This window comes from Parasteatoda tepidariorum, chromosome X1 (assembly GCF_043381705.1).
Source record: "Parasteatoda tepidariorum isolate YZ-2023 chromosome X1, CAS_Ptep_4.0, whole genome shotgun sequence".
NCBI lineage: Eukaryota > Metazoa > Arthropoda > Arachnida > Araneae > Theridiidae > Parasteatoda > Parasteatoda tepidariorum.
Genome location: NC_092214.1, coordinates 45,340,772 through 45,346,771, shown reverse-complemented (window position 1 = coordinate 45,346,771; position 6,000 = coordinate 45,340,772).

The following is a 6,000-nucleotide window of genomic DNA, read 5'->3' as shown; positions in this document are numbered from 1 at the left end:
GGTATATTGAATACACTATACTTATATATATATATATATNATAGAGTCGTTGTACGTAAAAATAAGATCATTACATCAAAAGTTATTCAAAATGGTTCGTTTTTAGTGTGCACTGTACATATAAGGCAAGCTAATCTAGATGATAGTGCAGAATTTATTTTGTTGTTAGGTAGTCTTACAGATATGTGTAGCATGTTCATTTGTTATTTCTTGTTTACTGTTGTCTTATTTCAGCCAAAAACTTTTTATCAGTGATCGAACTTACGACGATTTTCAATGATATTCCCTACATTAGGTTAAAATTGAGGCGAACTTTAATAAGTGGTTTTTAAATTTTTAGGTACTTTCTTGAATTCACACTCATTCTGATTGAACGCAACAGTCTTTGCAGAAACTCATCGAATGCAATACGTTGAACACATTTCTGATCCTCATAAAGTAATAAATTGTCCTCCCGGTCAAATGACCGGTTGTGGTAGAATACAACAAGTATTATTCGAAACAAACAAAATATAAAAAAAATTATATAGATTATTAACTGTATATAATTGTTAGAAAAAGTCAGGAAGTCAAATGTGCAAAAAGATCATAAGCGCATTTTCGATGTTCTTAAACGGTTATTTGACCAGTTAAGGTATGTTTAGTGTTAATTTGGAAAACGCTTTAAAGCAAATTTAAATGTTTTGTTTTCCAGATAATATTATAGTTAAAACTTTGCTTAGACAGAACTTCTTTTTGGCAAGTGGGTTAAAGAAGAACTACAATGGATCATAAATTTGACGCGATGTGATATTTTGGCTATTTTTTCTTAGGTGGGTTTAGTTCACAAACATTTTTGTTTGGCTAGAATAGTCTATTGATTTCCTCTACTGGGCTAATGTTTATATCTGAAACTTTTGGTTGCCAACTTCAAAATTAGCCAAAATGTGTTTTGATGGATAATTTGATTTGTTAACTATATTCAACAATTAGCTTTAATTTGAAGGAAAACTTAAACCTGCGATTTATGTATCCAAAATTAGCTAAATTATTTCATATAGTATAAAAAAAAGAAAGATAATATAAATATTTAAGGAAGGGCGCCAGTACGAGATCTGCCATAGGCGCCTCTAATTCCATCTGACTATCTAGTTTCCAATCGTATCGTGGGTTTCGCGCTCAAGCGATTTACGGCAATGGATTGTATGCGTTTTGTGCTTGCACATTTTTGTTCTATTACCCTCACATTGTATATATATATATATACACAATGTAACAGACGCTTTCAGTTTTTGGTATCTTTTTTAATTTCTCTATTCTACTTTTTGAATTATTTGGTAGATAGTCTCGGCTATAGAACTCAAAGATGGATATTACCTGTAAGAATTTTATTTATTGTATATTTGTTTTTTGGGTTATTGAGCATGAATCCCCATTTTTTGACTATGTTTTTTTTTCGATAATAAAAAACAGGAAAAATCTAGGTTTTTGGTCATAACTTTCTTTCGGCTTAAGATTAAAGAAAATTTCTTATGGATTACTTAGAAACTATAGAAAATTCACTACAAAATCTTTACCATCAATTAGAGCATAATATAATAAATCAAAGAATTACGAGTATGAGAACCACTATAGCTCTGCAATGATGCTTCACTCAACATTTAACGGAAAAATGGGGGGAAATAATAATTGAAGGTTTGAGATTTTCTAAAACATCTTTTTGTGAGATCAATTTATCAATCTACATCACCCTTAATACGTTTTCTAAAACCAGCGAAATGAATATTACCGGAACAGCCTAACGATTCCACAAGCACAATAGGTGATACAACTGTTGCAAAAAGCTTATTGTCCCTTCATGTCTTCGGGGTCTGTTACGCAACTTCAGCTTATGGAGAAGCATTTATCAACACTCATGGCAAATTCCTATCTGGTTGAAGCCATTGATCTCTTTAGTAACCCAAATGCTATATGAGATGAAATCAAAGATCGTGGGAGATTTTTCTTGACATTATACGGCCGCCCTATGCAAATATTATTAAATCATTATATTTCTATTTTATAACCGGCATTGAACAACCGACCCAATTCTGAGCTTACGACTATCAATATTCAACTCCATAGCCTTGTAATTTTGAACCCAAACCAGAAGACAAGGAAGCTCCTGGATCAAGTATTGGGACACACTATCGTGGATAACTTTATTGAATCATTTTATAACCATCGTTGAACAGCCGACACAAATTTGAGTTTACGGCGACCATTGTTCAACTCCATAGCCTTGTAACTTTGAACATAATCCAGAAGACGAGGGAACTCCTGAGTATTGGGTATTTTTTATTGAAACTAACCCGAATTTGCGTGACAGGGAGAGGAAAACCACGAAAACCTCCCACGGTAAGTCTGACAGCAAGAGGACTCTAACCATGACTCCACTGATCATATTTTACGTCAGCACTGTGGTTGGTGCGAACTGGATGTGGAATTCGTATCAACCAGTCATCGCTGGGATTCGAACCTGTTTCACCTCATTGGGAGGCGGACGCGCTATCCCCTGAGCCACCTTGGCTCTCATTGAATCATTTTATCGCATAACAGCGTTGAACAGCCGACCCAATTTTGGGTTTACGACTGCTATTGTTCAACTCCGTAGCCTTTGTAATTTTGAACCAATCCAGAAGACAAGGAAACTCCTGTATCAGGACCCCCAGAAGTATGATTTGTTATGGGAACATGGAGAACTTTGTGACTCGACAGAGTTAACGTGCACCTGTCACTATTTACTACACGGGGAGTCTTCGGCCGGCGGAGATGTGAAATCCACCTTTACAACGAAATCCCATCTATCGGCCTTACTATCTACAGCAAAAACCTTTTCAGGGCCTATCATTAATATATGATCTATGTTATAAACCTACAGAACCTACAGATGGAAAAGACCAATTTGAACCGAATACAGTAGTTCAGTCTTCTGTTTGTTCTAAATTTTTACACTTCTCATTAGGTGTGCTGCTAAGAAAGGGTATATGGGAGCATACGTAACATGCGTATATTTAAGTTGTAATGTTCTAAATTACGGAAGATTAAGGAACAAGACGACCTGAGAACAAGAATAATTCTTTGCAGAATGATGATAATAAAAGAGCAATCGAAATTTAATACTACTGAACATTGCCCTTAAAAAATTAATGTGATTAAGAAAACACTATAGGGTAAACCGTAGTAGGATGCTCTAACCACCATTGAAAAAGGTACTCACACTAAACGAGGGTGAGTTAGGAAGCTTTATATAGTGGCTCTATTTTGTAAACAATATCATCAACTCTTATAAGCTATATTGATTCCGGTCAGTGAATATATTAAACGATCATATATGAACTTGTTAATAAATACACAAGGAAGTTTTATATTTTATTTAAATACTTTCTCTTAACTATTATATTACAAAAACAAATGATACAAAATATTTTATACAATTTGATTCTAAATTTTTAACTTACATATATTTTTTAAATAACGACAAAACCTCGTTTTAATAATAATTCACAAATCACAATTAATATTTGCATCGAAGTATTAAAAACTCTTCCTAATATTTTTTCAATTAAACAAATAAAAAAATTATTTTTTACTAAATTACAAAAGAAATTCATTATACGGTACCCGTACGTAATATGGCCTCGCTAGTATGATTAATGAAATTCTGTTGTTTTTGTCTGTTATGTTCCACACAAAGACAATAAAGTATACTTAAAAATTGAAGTTTAGCGGACAACAAAAAAAAAGAAAGAAAGAAAAGAAACACCTAGAAAGAGTTGAGAAAGTATTTCGTCGTCAGTTTGTTTTTGCGAAGAATAACATAATTATTTAAATTTGATGTACATAAACTTACGCATAAACTTCTTAGACGTGTTTTTTTTTTCAAAACAAATTCATGAAATTTATTAAATTAATAAATAAAGTGGTAGCTAAAATTAGAAATTTATCCTTAACAGTAAACTTTTCACCAATTGTCTTAATAGTTTCCCGAAAAGTTTTAGTCTATGCTAGGAAAAGAAATACTAAACCGCACTCCGTTTCTGATAGCCATTTTTTTATACTTTGAGCTGTTCGGAGATTTGGCGTGTAAGTACTTTATTCCTTATAAATAAATTTTCTTTTTGTATTATCATTTGCTATTTGTTAACGTTTTTAATGTAAATTTCAACGGGAATGTAGTTAAATATTGTACTAAAAAGGATTATTTTTCTACACTTGAGTAATATTATTTGGTGAACCTAAATGAAAGGAATAGCTATGTGGAACAATCTATATAACTTCAATTTATCGATAAATTGTTCAAAATTTTTCTCTTTTAAAAGTGCAAGTTTCTCAATTATAAACAAAAATAAATTGAGCATGCTGCAAATGAATTTTTATTGTCAGATAAAAATAATCACTATAAAAACATTCGCTTTAATGTTGCCGCGAGTCCTAGAACTGTTAAATATAATTTTTGCAAGGAAAAAAAAATAACGATTTCTATTCAGATCAAACGACTTCCTAAAATTAAGATAATTTAAATAAAAGTTACGATTCATATATGCACGAAAAACTAGTCCAAAACAAGAAAGCTGCATACGATATTTTTTACCATAGGTTACTATGCAATTCTCAATTCCTTCACGGTGACACACATCTCCTTAAAGTTTGTAACTGTTGTACTGATTCACTTTGTGTACACATAAATATACAAACAAAGATTGAGGAATTCCCTTTTCATTTTCCAACCTCTGAGAAAAATCTTCAAAGATTTGATATTAAATCTAGTAGATTATTTATTTAGAAGTGATTTAATGAATTAATATATATAATTTTGAAAAACCAACGTTTAAGTAAGCTTAAAGAAATAAAGTTCAGGCCAAATGCATAATATTATTATACCACTTATGAGGTAATTAATATTTATGAAATAGATATACAAGATGATTTGTTCACAGTAATCATTTTATACTATAAAAAATCTCACGTTGAATCCTGAGTCTTGTTATCATATACTTATATACCATGGAAGTATGCATATAAAAAACCTGTATACCCTTCAAGTTTTCTTAACCTTGAGCCTCATCACAAACTTGCATACCATGCAAATATGCATTTAGAAACTTTGTATACCTTTCAAGTTTTCTTACATTTCCTTACATGTTAGTATTGTTAAAAGTAAAACTACATACAAACATGATTCAACTTACATTAGTGCTATTACTTGACATTTGCTAAGTATTTCTGATTTAAATGATGTACTTCTTCAACATACCAATATCATATTTCAATATAGATTGACATTTTAACAGCATATACGAAGTAGAAGTAACTTAGTTATTGATGACACGTGCAAGTTTTAGGCAATAAGCAGAGTTAATGTGTACTATATTTCAAGTTTTGCTACTTTCTTTGCTAGGGAAGCTTTCAGTAGATTAACTGAGTTTTACATTATGCTCAGTAGTAACAAAACATAATGTAAAACGCAACTAAAATAAAACAAAAGTTAACTGCGTTTTACATTATGTTTAGTAGTTACTAAACATAATGTAAAACGCAATTAATCCGCCGGTAGCTCTCCCAAGAAAAAAGTTACACTTGAATATAGATTGACATTTTAGCAGCATATACGAAGTAGAAGTAACTGTGCAAAACTTGAAATATTACAATAAATATTAAATATGCTTATTGCCTAAAACTCGCAGGTGGCATCACGAAAAAATTTACGAAAAATCAAAATAATTTTCAAGAAGCACAAAAAAATAAGATTTTTTTTTTTTTAATATTTATATTTTTCTCTCTTCTGAATATCTTCATCACAATAACTGACAATTGGAAATTTAACAAACCTCAAAGTACTTTAACCTTAAGAGCTACAAAAAATCAATCAGTAGGGAAGTTGGCCTCAAGCTTGGTACTCCACGAACAATTTTTAGTTTTCAACAGAGAGCTTTAATTTCTTTGGAAAATCGTAATCGCATACAGTACCCTGGCAGAACA